We start from the raw sequence: 18012 nt of genomic DNA on the forward strand, positions 1-18012 counted from the left end.
ACTGTTCTTTGCTTCTTACTTCTCTACCTTTCATCCTAAAATATTGCAGCATACCTGGATTAAAAGCTCAGCTCTATTTGTGAAAGAAAACTCTCTCTTCTGTCTGCACAGGACAGAATATCATTTGGATATAATTTCTGGCTCTTTTTGGATAGAAATTGCATACATAGGAAGAAGATGAGGGACATGATGAACTTCAAAAGAAAATCTTCGACAAAAATGACTGAACAGAAGAAAAAAAGAAAGAAAGAGAAACAACAACAACAACAACAAACAGTTTCTCTGGGGCTTGCTGCTGTGCCTCTGGTGCCTGGATAACATTCCAGGGTGATAATCATCCCATCCCTATAGGGGACCTAAACAGGCCAGTAAAATGAGTGCTACAAATTTGTAGTACTAGCTGTATATCAGATGCTTAACTTCAAATCCAGGTTCTGAAATGGGTCATCAGGGTGCGTATATACAAGGATCTCTTTCCCCGCAAAATAAAAATCGAGCTGTAAGTATCAGTAGCTAACATGCTCTGAAAAAAAAAAAATATATATGCTTTTCACATCACTTTTCTGCTCACTTCTCCAAGAAATTGATGCCATGAGCAGATCTCTGCTTTGTAAAGCAGGGTAAAATTTGTACCCCCAGAGTTACTATATCTGGTACTGGAGAAGAAAATAACTTGTTTTTCTCTTATAGATTGTGACCATATGTAGTGCAGCTCTTTTAGTTGTTCCTGCTTTGATTTCTGTCCTTTAGACAGTTCCCATACTGGAGAGCTCCTGGAAATCATTTTAGAGTCAGAAATTCTTTCTGTGTAAAAAATTTGAGACTTCCTGCAGCTGTGGGATATGAGCCAGCAGACAGGAGATTTGACCTCTCTTGCCAACTCCTGCACAGTGCATGGCAGCAGAAAGACCCATAATACCATCAAAGTTTGATGTGGAGCTTTTCCACTTGAGAAAAAAAGTCAGCAATGAGTGTTAACCACAAGAACAGAAAGAGAAATAAAAATATCATCTGGCTATTCAGAACAGCTACATACATAGATTTTTCACACTAATTTCCATGAAGAGGAAACAGTATCAGACATGGCACCAAGCCCACTTACTTCTCAGTCTGGCACATCTCTTCTCCTTAACCACCCCATAGCCTGGATCTGGACCACACATAAGGGCTTCATCATACTGGTGGTACCAGATGAGCATCCCAAGCCTTTGTTCCAGACACAGGGGAGAGGTGGTCCCAGAATGGCTCCTCCCAGAACAACTTCAGGGAAACATTCTCTGCTCTAGAGATGGAAAAATATGCTAACTGGGTCATAATGGGATATCACTTTTGCCAGCAGGACAGGAATAAAACAAACTTGTTATAATGAGTGAAATTCTGGCTATGGGAAAAGTCAAGAAGAGGTTGACATTAGCTTTAGTACTGACAGGATTTAATTTGGTATCTTTATTGTCAACTTTAAAAGGTTTTCAGGTAAATACACTAAAAGCATTACAAAGAGAATATGAACCATTTGAATCCAAATAATCTCTCATGCAGGTTATGAACATTTACTCTCTAGTTTCTGAAATACTAATTTAACGGTTGGGAAACCTGGATTCCAGTTGCTAGAACTCCCCTTAGCAGACAACCATGAACTGAAAAATTGGCACCATGCTATTCTGCTTCATCTGGTAATCTTATCTGGTCAGTTAGTTCAGGTATCTCTTCACTATATGTTGCTTTACAGTAGGAGACACATTCTAGTTTTCCCTAAGATGTTGATTTTAAATACCATTTAAAATACAGATCCAAATTGGACAAAGCCAAGGTCAAGAGTAGTGGTATCCAAGCTGGGCATATGTGGCAAGCAAGTGTACGAGGAGAAGAGCATTTATGATTTACAGATACAAAAAGATACATGTACAAGGAAAACAAATCATTAGTTATTGGTTTGATCGTGGACTTCTGCCTACGGACCTCAAATGCAGGGCTATAGTAAGATAAGGGAGAACTAAACTTCAGTGTCTGGCTGGATTGGACAAGCAGCTGGACCTTTTCTTTCCTTTAATGGGACCTGCTCCAGCCACACTGCACCACAGCTCTTCCCTGCTGTTGCTGTGCCACGTCCCATTCAGCCTACCAAATTCCGTGAGAGCAACAAGCAGAAGCAAACATAAATATTTGTTCTTTGCCTCCTAACAAATTTACAGTGTTTAGCTAAGGTTAAAATGCTTAGCCATATGTTTGTCTTTTTTTTTTTTTTTTTTACTGTGGCTTTGTTTTGTCATAAATAATGCTTTTGCCTGTCTAGAAATTCAGAAGTTGATTTAAGGGACAAACTTCACGTTTCCTCAAGGAAGGAGAAAATGCACTGAAATGATAAAATTCCTTGCCTTATAGTGCAGAAGCTACCACAGGATGGGCCTGCAGGGCATCAGGAGTACCAGTGAGTCTTTGCACTTAATATTTAGCCCTTACCTAAGCACTTTCCTAATATATGCTGTTCAGTGCACTGCTTTCTGAAGTGAGGTGGGTGCTATCCAAACCATTCAGCATCCAAAGACAGTACCAAAATGTTTTCGTTAATAGCTGTCTACATCTACTCAACGTGTTGTACTCCTTACTGGTCCTTAGATATTATAGTCAACAATGGTCTAGTTAGTACAATCAATAAAGATTTCCTCTGTTGCCCAAACAAAGGCTTTTTCATTAGAGATGTCCTGTGGCATCCAAGGGATTTACATGGGGTTGGCAAATACATCACAGGACCTGCAAGAGGTCAGTGCCTTGCTGGAGCAGCCACTGGAAGCCAGCCAGCATGCCTTGGAGCATTAAATGCCCATGCATAAGCAGTTGTATGGATGTTGATGGAATCATTGCGACCATTGTGAAGTATCTGCAATAGTGCTAAATCAATGGAGCGATATTGGCCCCATTGACTTTATTATTGAGTTTGCCAGTGAGTCCTCAGACACCAGTTCATGTACAGAAACCTGAATAAAGCTGGAGCTGAAGCCCATCCTCACAGAGCATAGTCCAGTAATATTTACTTAGATCTTTCTTGATTTTAGCCATGCTGTAGTACCAGGAGGGAAGTGTATCCTCTCTTCTAAAATTAGAAAACAAAGGCAATATTTCAGTTTTGCAGTCCTGCACTTTTGGACACTTGAATATTGAGTATCTGAGTATTTGTTTGCACTTCAGAATGACTAAAAGCAGAGCTAGCCTTAATGCCAAATGCCAGATCCAACCTCTTTCATTTGGCACAAGTCAGGTCTCTAAATAGCCACAACTGCTCTGTGCACATGCCCACAGACTCCATGCCCACATGCCACAGGCTGGATTCCTCCGGCCAGGACGTTTGCCCAGGCTGTGCATGCAAACTCAGCACATCCTTGCCGAGGGAATGCTAACTGCCATGTCCAAACCTCTGCTCCATTCCTGCTTGCCGTCTGAGCTATATCCTGACATCTTCTATGTAATTAACTTTCTCAGCTACAGTGTTAGCCAGCTGCAGGATTCTTACCCAATGACACATTTACTCTCCTGCCAAAAAGGCTTCATTTTTTTCCCTTTTTTCTTTTTGTTTGTTTGTTTTGTTTTGTTTCTGTGTAACAAAGACAGCCAAACACGTTAGCCTTTCTTTAGGGATTCCCGTACTCCGGGTAACTGTACCATCTGCACTTCTTTTTCAGAAGGAGTTCTCAAGACCCAGCAATCTCAATTACACACGTTTTTACTTTGTAGCTGGGCAAGGCAAACTTTGCAGCTTTTGGTGTTACTGGCCCATGGCCACGGTCCACATTTTCCTAAAAGTGCTCTCCTAAGCTGTGGGTCATACAGCTAGTTTAGATGGGCTCACACTTCCCCTGCTACAGGCAATTTCCCCAGCATTGTTTAAAAAGCTCCCTAGCATAGACATCAATAATGCAAACAGCTGGGAATCAAATGCATAGTTTTACAGAGAAGCATCAAGGCATATGATCCTATTGGCAGAGCTGTGTAGCACTCTCTTTTTATTCAGATTTCAGGCTTCAGTTGCCTCAGATGAACTAACTGCTAGTCAGTTCATCCCCCAAAGTGACATGTATATGTGAACAAAGCAGTCTAAAGTACTTCACTGTATTATAGTTCTTTGAGAGATGTTGATACACACATAGGTAGGCAGAGAGGCAAGGACCTGTAAGCCTGGGACCTGTGATGAAACCAGATCTGATGAACAAGGGAGCTGTGCTCACTGTCCTCCATGGCATCTTTCATGTGGAACACACCCACAGGTAAAATTTGTCAAAAGGCACTGACTTCAAACCTGCAAAGTACTCAGTTACAAATATTTGATATAAACACCATTTTCCAAAGAACATTTTAAAATTAAATAGCATATCTCATTAGAGAACATATATATTCACTCTTGTGTTCTTTGCCAGCTACTTGCAAGATAAACCTACACAACATGTGCAGCATTTAAAATTACCAGTTGTGCTTTAGGCATTTCTGGTAGCTTGCATATATATTGCAAACCATAAAAATAGGAAACTCCAAGAAAAAGGCACAGTGTACATGACAGAATTTTTGCAGTGTCGGGAGGATAGAACTTCTATGACCAAAAGCAATTTGTTTAACCTGTAAAAAGTATTTCAAAGGAAACACGATATGTTCTAGAATGTTTCTTGCATAGGAATTAGAACCAGAAAAAGGAGCAACATAGCAGAAATGTGGTACAATTTTGAATATGGAAAGTCCTGTTGTGAATCAAAAGGGTGGTAGATCCAAACGTAGGCTTCTTCAGTTCTTTCACATGGAGCAGTCTCTGTGGGTGAAATCATCAAAAGTTTTTAGCAGCTCTGAGCATTTCACACACACCAGGACAGAACATTTTTGAGACAGGGTGTTTTTGTTGTTGTCACTGTTGTATGTTTGTTTGTTTTATTGTCTTCAAGGGCCAATGCAGAGATTCTGAAATGACAGAGACAGCTGCACTTTACAAGATGAAACCTGATTTATTCCTGAAGTCATTTTTTTTTTTCCTACAAGAGGCTATCACTGATTGGGGAACCCATGGGGACGATACACTGCAATGGATGTGCCCTAGATAATTTAACACAGCACATAATTGACTGTACTGTTGGGCACTATAACATTCTTTCTGTTTTTGCAGACTTGCCAGGAAAAAGTGCTTTAAAATTGTCTGTCAATTCATCTTTTACTCTGAAGTTCAACTATGTAAAAAGTTTTCTACTAAGGAGATCTTCTCTTTCCCTCTTAGAATCTGATGTTCTAACCTCAGTGCTTAAAAATAAAATAAAATAAAATAAAAGTACAAAAATAGAAATAGAAAAGTTTCTTTTCTCCATTCCCACACTATACATTCTCTTCAGTAGGATTTCACCTGAATTGTGATCCCAGAATCTTTACTGCTAAACCTGGAGCTTGAACGATCCCAGTCAGTCTTTTAGATTTTGGGATGAGTTTTGCAAAGATCTTAGCTAGTTAGGAGACACCTTTCTACTTGTGATCTGAAAAGATTTCATCTGGAACACATGAAAGACAATAAACACATCTACAATTTAGAGACTCTCAAACAGAATATTCAAACAATTCTAAAGTCCTGCTGCCACAAAATTCTTAATCATTCTGGAAGGACATTTCTGGTCATTTAATGGACATGCACAACCTTTGTCAGGATGTAACACTATCTTTTGCCTGCTGAATATTAAAAAAAAAAAAAGTATGAAACCCGCAATACACTTAACTTTTTTTTACTTGAAATGACATTTGGTGTTAGGATGTTAGAGAATGCTTATAGTATTCACGTAATCACCTCTGTGAAGTTGGCAGCAGTCCAGATCAAAAGGCAGAAGATAGCTAAATGTTCCTTCAGAAAATGTATACAGCATCTGAATAAATCTGGTCACCCAGATTATAGTCTAGTAGAGCTAACGCAATTTACCCAAATATTTCCAAAGTTCCTCCTATGTCTTTATTAAGACCTCCCCAGGCTTGTCTCTCTTCCAGCCTTTCATTTCCAACTTTCAAGCCCCAGCTATTTTTAGAAGTCTCTCAATGGAATGTGGCTTTCTTTTCGTTATTTAGAAGGCCTCATTTACATGGCTTCCCTGTTACAGAATCGATAATTCTCCATCTTAATGAAGTGCAGAAGTACTTCTTACTGAGGAGATAATATTCTGTTGATAGATTTATGGTAACTGAAGAAAACCATACGTTGTCCACTGCAAAGCCACCCACACAACTCCAGATGCTTAATCCTTTCTTTAGAACAACAAAGGAAAGCCAGGTGACCTGATGTTTTTCTCAAGCAGTTCATCTACTTCTTAACCTCTCTAAGGGAAAAGCCACCCTGGTAGAATGGGTTATATACATCAGGCCTATACACTACCTAGTCCAGTTTAAGTCTCATATCTGGGAACATAAGTTAACTCCCTAGTTGTTGCACATTTCTTGTGCAGTCCATGTGCACACAGAGTATAATTCCTTCCTAGTGACTAAATTCCTTTTAAGACACTCCCCTTTTTCATAACCATGCTACAGCCTATAAGACCAAGTAGGAAAATTATGACTATTATAGAGATTGCCCAAAGCCAATTAAGTCCTGGGGCCTTACCTACTTATCCCTTTTGGTAACGATGAATACATACCCTTGCACAGTGGCACAATGACTTACACCAGCTGGGCTGGTACTTTGCCCAGCTTACTTTAGTACCACAAAGCAAAACTAGTACAGTTGCTTTTCCGTGATGCTGAAAAGAGGTGAATTATCCCATGGTATCCTCTCTGACACACCGATCCCCACATTTTGGGACCCAGATTACTCACCTTGTTAAAAGCAGTCTGGGAGGTCCATGCAGCTCACTCTAATTTGTTAGGTAAGGCTGATGGTGCTGGCAGGGATAAGGAGCTGTGGAACAGTGCTAAGGAGCAATTGTTCTGCAGTGCAGCCCTAATTTCATGTTTAATTCACACTCCACTCCAAACTCAAGCAAAACTATGGTATCACAGTCATAGAATCATAGAATCATTAAGGTTGGAAAAGACCTCCAAGATCATCAGGTCTAATCATCCGCCTACCACCAATGTCGCCCACTAAACCACGTCCCTAAGCGCCACGTCCAACCTTTCCTTAAACACCCCCAGGGACGGTGACTCCACCACCTCCCTGGGCAACCCATTCCAATGCCTGACCACTGTTTCTGAGAAGAAATTTCTCCTAACTTCCAACCTAAACCTTCCCTGGCACAACTTGAGGCCATTCCCTCTAGTTTTATCACTAGCTACCAGTGAGAAGAGGCTGACCCCCAGCTCCCCACACCTTCCTTTCAGGTATTTATATAGAGCAATAAGGCCTCCCCTGAGCCTCCTCTTCTCCAGACTAAAAAACCCCAGTTCCCTTACCTGCCTCTTGTAGAAGTTTTGTTCCAGGCCCTTCACCAGCTTCGTAGTCATCAGATGTAAGGAATAATCACAGATTATAGACAAGGATATCTGTCCTAATTGAGGAAAAAAAAATCCCAGGGTAGATGCTAGTGGTTTTTTGTTTTGTTTTGTTTTTCTCTTTCTGAAATTCATGGTTCCAATCTATGCCTGACCCGTGTACACCACATTATTTCAGGCTTCAGACAAGCTCTTTCTTCTTCCTCTCTTTCTTCAGTTCTACCTGGTTTAGAAATTGTGCTTATTCTATATAAATGTATAGGGGCAGTCACTATTAGTAAAATCACTCTAGGCCCTAACCATCACTGCATCACGAAGAACTGTGTAATGCCATCAAAAAACAAAACAACAATGTACAGAAAGAGAAGAATGAGTCTATCAGACAGAAGGACCTAGTTCTTCTATCACTATTGCATAAACTTAGTCAGAGCTGACCAAATTTTTCATTTGAGTCTTCATGGCCACGGAAACTTTGATAGATCATTTTGACCTAGACAAAACAATTACAGAATTGTCTGAACTATAAATATTCTTGTTTCTTTCTTCAGCCTTGGCTTGCATTTCTTTTTCTTCTACTTAAGCAATACCATTTAATTCTGAAAAGTTCAAAGGGAGTGAATTAAAAAATTAGTAAATAAAACAAATATAAGATAGATACATAACAGAACCCTATTATGGTTTATCTAACTCTCACTAGTCATGAGAAAGGAGTTTTCAAGTCTTACAAAGGTTATACTCCCTGGGTAGATTTCCAAAGATTATGAAAATTGAGACTACAGCCTTGACATGAATTCATGGATAGTGTTGTGCAATCCTCTCGCATTATGATGTGTTTGTATGCTTTTGAAGCAACTTGGGAGGTTACTGAGTAAAAGTGCATAGGATGTTCTCCACATAATTTTAATCCCCTTGAGAAAAGAAGATGATGCAAAAAAGCTCTCAGCAGGCCCTGATAAATGATAGCACAGATTTTTAAAGGAGGAGAACATACTGCTCCAGGGCTCCCCAGAAACCCAGACATGCCATTCTTCTCTACCCAGTGCTGAAGATTAGTTAAGTTCCAAGATGTATCTGCAGAGGGTAGACATTCCCCTCATTTCCAGAAAGTTTATTAAAGTACTTCTGTAGTGGTTGCTCCAGCTGTCAGATCCTCAAGGGCATCTTCTTGTAATAACTCTCAGTCTAGCTATCCAAGTCTTACTGCTCTTGGAAGCAAGTCTGGTTTCATGATCGAGCTCTCCAAGAGCTGACTTCTGCTCTGGTGCAGAAGAGAATACCTCAGGCTAAACACTATGGAGTAAGCGAGGTGATTTTTCAGTTGATAAGAAAATGAGACCTAGGCTAAAAAGTATGCTAAATCCAACCATAGATCTACGTCAAACAACCATTTTCCTGTCTGTGTAGTATAGAATACAGCTTAAACTGTGTATGTAAACTCAAAAGTATCTTTTATTTGTACTACATCTGTTGCTGTTGTGTTTTTATACACCTTTTCAGAAACTTAATTAACCTGTGGAGAATGTTGAGCAAACTATATTGAGTCCACTACTTATATATCTCAGATATATACACTTCCAATGTCCTAACTTCAATACACATTCTCTTAATTTAAATATTTTAAAATTGCACTAATTGTTTATGAAACGTGATAGAATAACATGAATACATCTATGTGTATGTGTCCCATAAAGTTCGTGAATGTATGAAATACCTGAAAGTACATCTATTGGCATGAAAATAAAAACCACGTGTGGCTGTGCATCTGTGATTTTTGCAAGCATGTGTAGCTGACTCCACTTTCCATTTAAACTTAACTTTATTTGAGGAAATAAAAAACATGGTCTTTTTTCCCACTTCTGTGACATTTGGGCATCTAGAAAAATATTTTAAATATTTCCTAATTACTATTATTCATATATTTCACTCCCCGGAGAAGGACCACAAAGGTGATCAGAGGGCTGGAGCACCTCTCCTATAAAGACAGGCTGAGATAGTTGGGTTTGTTCAGCCTGGAGAAGAGAAGGCTCCAGGGAGACCTTACAGTGGCCCTCCAGTGCTTAAAGGGGGCCAACAAGGAAGACAGAATGAGATTTTTTATCATGGATAAAGTATAGCAATAAGACAAAAGGTAATAGTTTTAAATTAAAGGAGGATTAGACATTAGGTAGAAATTCTCTACCATGAGGGTGGTGAGGCCCTGGAACAGGCTGCCCAGAGAAGTTGTGGATGCCCCATTCCTGGAAGTGCTCAAGGCCAAGTTGGATGGGGCTTTGAGCAATGTGGTCTGGTGGGAGATGTCCCTGCCCATGGCAGAGGGTTTGGAATTAGATAATCTTCAAGGTCTTTTCCAGCCCAAACCATCCTGTGATTCTATGATTCTGATTTCTAAATACTATCAAAAAACTACACATAGCAGGTATTTGATGATGCTTGTCTCTAACAGGCTTCTCCTGTTATTCCTGTTAGGCTTATTTCCCTAACTTCAGTCCCTGCAACCACAACTCCACCCCAACCTGCAAAGCTCTGTAGTTACAAGTTTATCATCTAGGGCCATGCTATTTATCTGCCAATGCTCACGTTAAGCACTTTTCTTGCCATATTAAAAGGAAACTATAGGCGATGAGGTTGAAAACCCATGTTAAACTGCAAGTATCATTGATTAAATGGTGACTGACTCACAGAGATTAGTCATGGCAAGAGTCTCCCATGCCACATGTTACAAGATCATTCATTTAATATGTATTAATTTAACAATGTAAATATATGCCTTCAAAATTAACCATATTTTGCACTGGGAAGAACCTATTACAAATATTCTGGACACCATGGTGGGACCACTGTTCTACACGTGCACCCAGTTTCTGGGTAGTCCTTGTTTCACACACAAGCCTTTGAAAGGGTAAGCAGGGGTGCAGAGTGGTGCCACCATTCATGCAAACATAGCAGAAGGAATGAGATTTTATTTCCAAACTCACACCAGTAAGCACAGAGATAACTGACATGCAAATGGGAAAACATTTTTATGACTTCATAAAAAATAAAACTGGCGTTTCTTCTTGACAGAACTGCTTACAAGGAAAGGATGAAGTCTCCACCCGAGCAGCCTGTGCCTGTCATTATCATAACATGCCTGTAAAAGCTGAAGACCATTTGTAGTGGGATATCAGCAAAGCTGAAGCTTCATTTAAACACAGCCTGCCCCAGTTAATCCCCCAGCAAAGAAGTAGCTGAAATTCATGCAGTGGGACAACTGCTGTCCTGCTAGAAGGCAAAGTGTGGTATTGGATCAGTACAGGGAAAAAGGCAGCTCAAGAGAACAGATACAGCTTCTGGCTCTAATTCCTATGTGGGATTATGCATCTGATTCTGGTTTCTAATAAAATAAGCATGAATACATTTTTAACTGATTGCTATGGTTTACAGCATTCACAGAAATCTTCCACATGGTCTTTGCAGCTCTGAACAACCTGGTGCAATACTGTTTACATGTTACACTGGAAGACCACCAAACTCATAACCTGGTATGAACCACAGAGTATCTAAAATCTTAGGAGGGATTAAGCCATTCCAAGACCAGAGAAATCTCGCCAGCAGGAGCTGCTGCAAGGGAAGAGAAGGAAAATGCCTAACCAGGGCTACACCCCTGCCCTTGGGGCTGCTGCAGGCGAGGATTCTACCCTCAGCCATGCTGGGCCTTGGCTCAGGCCATGCCTGACTCCAGTGCCCCTCACTGGGCCTCATCCCAGGCTTCACCGGCAGGCCCAAGCCTTGGCCCACCCTGGTCCCCAGGGAGGTGCCTGGGCCCGGGACTGCCTTGGTGCTCCCAGTGCCCTGCTCCTGGCAGGCCCTGACTGCAGGCCCTGCCCTGGGACAACCCATGGGGAGCCTCCACTGCTCCTGGCCCCAGGGATGCCCCCCATCTGTGGGCACTGTACCAGTCTGCAGCTCTCTGGGATTGTAGTAGATACTGCTATGAGATGGGTAGGTGTTGCCTGGAAGATTTTATTACCAGAAGTCATAAGGACATGATAAATACCAGTGGCTGTGGAACAACTGAAGGCTGACTACTTAAATCAGTGCTAATACACACTGCTTCTTTCCCTGTCTAAATGCAGAATGTTCTTCAGTTCACCACACAAACACACACACAAACCAACAACATAACACCAGAAAGAAACCAACCCTCCACCTTCTCAATTTTTAAAAAAGAAAATGCAGTGGTCAATTGCAAGTAATCTCTAGGTTTGCTGGAGATTAAAAGGAGAACCAGGAGAATCTGCTCTTTTTTAATGATGTGTCTTTTGAGTGTTTCATATGTCAATTTTGTTTGCTTAACATCATAGTACCCTTCAAAATCACCATACCGTCAGACAGAAGTTGAATATCTAAACCCCAATCATTAGGACTGCAAGACAATTATGAATCTTATAGCTTAGCTTTCAAATAGTGTCACTTTTCTGAATAAATCTAGTTCAGTAGATTTTGAGGAGAGTATTATTAAAACAAAGAAACAAACAAAATCCCTTTCATCAGGTTGCATAACAGCTTAGCTAATAGTAAAAATGAAAGTAATGCATTGCATACAGGGGCATTGTTTATGGGATGTAGGACACTGAAAGTAATTCCATTATCATAATTATGGCCTTAGTAAAGGTTTGGTGTGTATTGGAAAAACAAAAACAAAAACAATCAATCAAACCACCAACAACAACAAAAACCACAAAACACAACAAAGCATTCAATATCAACATACATCCAGAAAGAACACTCATCTTAGAACATTGTTTACTATAGGTAAATTTGCTTCATAATTTGTTTTTCAGACCTCTGGGCCAGGATTTCTGAAGCTATTTTTTGTCTGCTTTTAAAGTGAGGTTTAAGAATATGGCCCATCCTTTCTGCTAGGCTCCCCTACTTCTCAAGACCTCATCACCTTACACTTGTACATAGTACAGCTGTTTAGCTGTGGCAGTAGGTGGTCTAATGAAATATTACCACACTATTTCTTCAAGGACTCATTTGGCTTCTTGTGTCATTTATCCCTCTCAAAATCACAGTGTTTACTTTGGACTGTTTTGCTGGAATTGCTCCTTGGTGCCTGATTGATTTGATGAAAAGAAGGACAGGCTGCCAGTGCCCCTTGGCCCCCTTTAATAACAGAAATGCTTCTCAGAGGGCTGGCAGCATGCACTCGCTCTAGGCACTGCTCCAGGTTTCCTCTGAGGAGCCTCTTTTTGATGACACATTGCCTGTTTGGAGGAGCCCTGTTGACATCACCAGAGTTGGCTTCCCCTGAATGCTGGCGGTAGGAGATGCAATTCAAGGAGACATGAAAGGCACGGGAGGATGGGGGAAGGAGTCATCTTCCGAGAGTTGCAGATCAAATGCCTGGTTTCTCCTCCAGAGTCAGAAACAGATTTTGCTGATGCCAGGCTTGGAAACTGAAGCTGTCGGCCCAAGCACAGCTGGAACACCAGCTGAGCTGCTATTGTTTGTTTACTGACAACAGTTGTTCTCAATGAGAACTTCGAGAAAACAGTACGGGTCTGAAGAGGAAGGATGTTGCTGCTGCTGTGAAGTACCAACTATCAGCATCTCCCTGCTCTGACTGAAGTGGTTGCTGAGAGCTCTCAGCACTTTGTAGGCAGTGATCATCACCTCATGATTAGGCCAGTGGGCAATTAAGGCTTTCAGATATTCCCACAAAGAACTGATGAAGGTTTACAAACATGAGGTTGTGATTCTCACTACTGCTATGAAGTATGACTACTGAAACATTTATTTCCACTTCGAGTATTTGTTCATATGTCTACTCCACTGCTGGTATGCGTACACAGTATGGGGTTGAAATCTAAACTCTGTGGCTAGCAGTATCCACTGGGGACACTCCTGCTTTTTGCACTTGCACCTGCTTTGATGCTGTAAGTGTAAAGGGCTGTTCGGGTATAATATCACAACTTCTTCTCAGCATTCATGTTCTCCCTGTAGAATCATATATGGCATAGTCAGTATATGCAGTAGTGTTAGCTTAACAGTGTTGATTAGGTAGTTGTTTCCTTGATATTTTTTTTAATCAGTTTATAGGTAGATAGTGAATGAGCTTCCTTCCTTGTGATAAACTGTCCCACATTGGGATTGCTGGATTGAAACATAGCTCATCTTTTAAGACAGCACTACTGTACTGTATTTACTACTTAAATAAAGTACTTCTTTAGAAGGAAGGATGTCAGAAACTAGAACAAGTATCTAAAGACGCCATTTTACTATTTATTTTCCTACACCCTTCTCTATTCAGTACTATTTGAAACTCCATTTGAAAACCCATAGTTCAGAGCTGAAGTTCTTCTGAGCTCTGTATTCTCAGTCTTCAGCCTCACTACTCCTGCTTCAGCAAGCTCTAGTCACCTTCATCCTTTTTATCCTGCAGAGAATATTGCTTTTGAAGGGTGTGGTTTTTTAGGACAGCAGTAATTGCATGTGCAGCATATGTGAAACATCTCTTTAGGCGACTTTTGTTAAAGATATAGTTAGTTTATTCACTGTTGTAGCAGAGGGACTCTGCAAGCGGAAGCACAGACTTCAGAAAGTGGAGACCTAGTCAGCATCTGTAGCCATGTTCTTACCTAATGATCCCTGTGGAGACTGGAGTAACTTCTATCATTGCTTTCAGAGACCAGTGGCTTTGTTTAGTTCAGTAATAGAGAGGGCATCAACACTGTGCACATTTCCATCATTAACTGAAATCCATGCTTGTCCAAAATGAAATTCACAGCACTGAGTAACTGAAAAGGAAATATAAAGGGTTAGGCCAGGTGTAATCTACATTTCAGATGGGTAAATCTCATTTCTGTTCCCTCCTCCACTCCCCCCATTTATTTACCAGAATATCATCTGTCCCACACATCTGGAAACACAGCGTTTCTTACAGACACAGCTGCAATTGGGACATTGTGATATACAGACCAAATGGTCAATCTTTTATGACTAGTATTCCTTTGGAAACTGTGATTTAACCATTGCCCTCAGCTAACCATTAAAGCTAACCATTAACAATATCAAATCGTTTCTGTTTCCATCTTTAAGAGGCCTTGGTGTTTCTCAGGTAAGAACATAGATCAGTGGTCTTGTTCTGTTCTGACAGGATGAAGAAAACAGAAAAGAGAAAAATCCCCCAAACAAAAAGTATGCTACCTCTGTAAGCTTATTCCGAGGAACTTAACTTCTATATTTTATGCATATGTCTAGTTCTTGAGCCTGCCTTTGCACAACTGAAGCAGGAATTTGGCTCTCTGGTTTTATCATCTATTTAAGAACAAATACACTACAACAAAGTCTAGCAGCTGGCTTCTGATGTAGACAGCACAGCAGCTCCCCAAGGGTGCCTGCCAGGCATCTTAAGTGGTTCAGATACTGGCTGATGATCTCTGCAGACTAAATCCTACATTTCTGCGAACACCGATTATAACTCTGAGCCGAGTATTTTTCTCCTGCTGCCCACCTCTTTTGTGTGGTTTGTCAATTGCTATAAAATTTTGTGCAATTTTACCGCTGTTGCTCTCCCCCTACTCATTCGTCTAAGCCACATCTGGTATGTTACATGTCTCCATCTGAGAGATTCCTGCTGACTTTCCAATAGCTCCAGCAAAGTGATATTGCCATAGGTTGTTTAAAGAAGTGGAGGCCCCTTTGCAGCACAAATCATCACAATGTGTCTCTATCTGCCACTGAGCCAATAAATTTAGTACCGATATTTTTGTCTGTGACTGTTTCGAATCAGCAGATATACTTTTGTTAACAGGAATTGTGCAATTGTTTTTCTTTTTTCTTTTTTCCTCTCTCCATTTTGATTTGCATGCAAGCACCTGTGAGTATGAGCATTTACTTTATATCTATCTATATACAGGTTTGTCTACATGCAAATGTATTTGAAAAGGTATATGGGCACAAATGCTTTGTGACTGGCCCTGGGTGAGCAAAATTAATATCCTTGACCCAGGTATCACAGAAAACCTATATTAATAGACTTTGTTAATAGAATTCCCCAGGCATTTGCACCTCACAGCTGAGCCACAAATTGAGATATGTCCACACCCCCTACCTCCCCAATATTTCTATCTCATCGCAAGCATCTAATTTCCCCTTCCTCCCATGGCAGCACCTCCGGCACCTGCAAGGCTCCCTACCTACAGCTGGCGAGGAGGCAGCAGGTGGTGCACCTGGCCGGGCGAAGAAGCATGGCCTCCAGCCCATTCGCAGTGGCTGAGCGCTGCTGACTGCTACAGCGCTGCCCAATGAGGCCGATGGAAGAGAAAGAAAACAAACAAACCTTAGATAGATGAGGTGACAAATGCATCTGGCATTCATAGTTACTTATTAGACAAGCTTAAAAAATCCCTTTGGCTTAATACATTTCAGAAAATTAATACTGAGTTTGAAGAAAAAATTAGTCACCCTTAAGAGCTCCCTTCAAGAGCTGCCTTTTTGGTGTTGTGTCCAAGCAAATAGCTGTACAGATTCCTCCTATTGGCCTTTTTGTCTTCATCCTTCTCCAGTTTCCTTCTCAGCAGCTGCTCTTCTGTGATGATGGGAGACTGCTTCACACCACCTTGGCATTGCTGTGCATGGCTGAGAGCTATGGGAAGGTAAAAATGGGAAGATTTTCTACCCTTCCTATAGATTATCCCTGGAAGAGGTAGAACAACTTTTCACATGATAGGGACATCACAGTGCAGAGCATAAAGACGTGTCAAAGCCCCAGCTGATGAGGAACAAAAGTATGGATATAGCAGGAAATTAAAATGCTCTGTGATTGTTTCCTTTCGAATGAACAAATCTTTCCACAGCTTTTTTTTTTTTTTTTCCTAATGCAAAACACTTGCAGCATAACAAGTGTCAGGCTTTTTGCTAAGAGATTGTCTGTCTATCAAAATTATGAATATGTGTATGAAAAAATGGTTGTCCTTAAAAAGGCAAGCTGACAACATTGGCTTATCCCATATGGACACATCTACGCAAAGTAATGATGGAGCAATAGAAGAGGAAAAGATGTCTCAGATACTTGCCATTTCTTATTTTACTTACTTCACAGTGAAGTGTTTACAGTTTCTTATAAAAAAAAAAATCTTTCTTCTTGAAAAATACCGGTTCTGTATCTTGAGTTATTTAGACATCACAGGTTTCATTTTCACATTACCTTTTAGTGTTAAAACCTGCCTAGAACATTACAGGAAAGGGTACAAAAAGTGTGTTGATAAAATCTTTTCCATTGCCATTTGTGAGTGTCAATTTAAAATTAATATTGAATTTTGAATCAAAATTGGACAGAAAAGGAAACATCCTGTTTATAAGAAGTCCATATGTGTATGGGGAGCATTAATTTCATTTGAAGCTGTAGAAATTAATACATATAGTTTTCCAAGCAATCCTTTGTTTTGAAAATATAGTACTGCAAAAACTAGTTTCTCAACTCTGTTTTGGGAATTGGGCAGGACCTAAACAGAGGATATGAAGTAGCAGGTGATATGAAATAGGCTGTGATTTACCAGTAACATTGTTAAATCCCAATGTTTCATGCTGTTTTGGGAGAAATGGTACAGAGAAGAAGGTATGTATATAATACATGGAGCTAACGAGTGAGTCTATTTTGAGAAATAGCAGCCACCACACTGAATAAGTTCTGGACAAGAATGAAGAGGCAGAAACAACAATCCTTTGCAGTACTACTACACCATGGTGCTTGCACGGAACATTTTTAAAGAATCCTTTCAAAACATTATTTCATTTTCTGGGGCATTATTAATCTCTAGTCCATAGAAGAAAACAAAGCAAACAAACAAAAACACTGACATGAATATTCCATAAACAAGTACGTAAAACTGGTTATTTTTTGTCTATATGCTTCATTAAGGAAAACAAAACAAAACAATCTTAAGCACAACATTTAGGTGCTAAATCCGGAACTACGCTGTAGACAGATATACGTGGAGAGGGGAAAGTATTCAAAGTACAGGCAGAATAGCAGCCACAGATCTGTTCTGCAGACCTCAGTGTTTTAAGTAACTCTGTGGGCTGAACACATTTTCCCTTTCTCCTCTGTAGGGGACTGAGCATGAGGATAGCTGCTTGCAGAATTTCTTACCTTGACCATTTCTTTGGCTGTTGAGAGGGTCAAGTGGAATAATGCCGCACGTGCCACCTCCCGCTTTTTGCAACTTAGCTGTACTTTTCTCTCATCAGAAGGCTGTCAATCAATGCCTGCTGGTGGAGAACAATTTTTCCTCTCTGCAGAGGAGAAAAATGGTTCTGGTAGAACTTTCTTTCCCAAGACACATGATTTCAGCAAAAATGTGACAAGGCATCAGGTTTTCTGCAAGGTTAAGCATGATTGCAACTGTTAATAACAAAAATCAGCTTCTCATTTTTATTCACAAAAAGTTACCAAAAATGGAAAAAAAAAAAAAAAAAGAGCTGAAAACATTTTACAAGGAATCACTGGAGAAAAGTGGAAATTATCCACCCATCTTCAACTATAATATAGTAAATACTTTCCCTCTTTTGAAAATATTCCTAAATATTTTTTTC

At 40.3% G+C, this 18012-nt stretch overlaps 1 long non-coding RNA gene across 1 annotated transcript; it reads right to left on the reverse strand.

The window, feature by feature from the left end:
• Positions 1–759: 759 nt before the first annotated feature.
• LOC310897168 lies at positions 760–17793 on the reverse strand. The gene is made up of 5 exons (XR_014582112.1): positions 17570–17793; positions 15883–16063; positions 14055–14213; positions 6817–7487; positions 760–4938 (listed from the first exon to the last, which is right to left on the reverse strand). It is a non-coding gene; the product is annotated as an uncharacterized lncRNA (long non-coding RNA).
• Between the last annotated feature and the right edge of the window lie 219 nt (positions 17794–18012).

This window comes from Anser anser (assembly GCF_964211835.1).
Source record: "Anser anser genome assembly, chromosome: 3".
NCBI lineage: Eukaryota > Metazoa > Chordata > Aves > Anseriformes > Anatidae > Anser > Anser anser.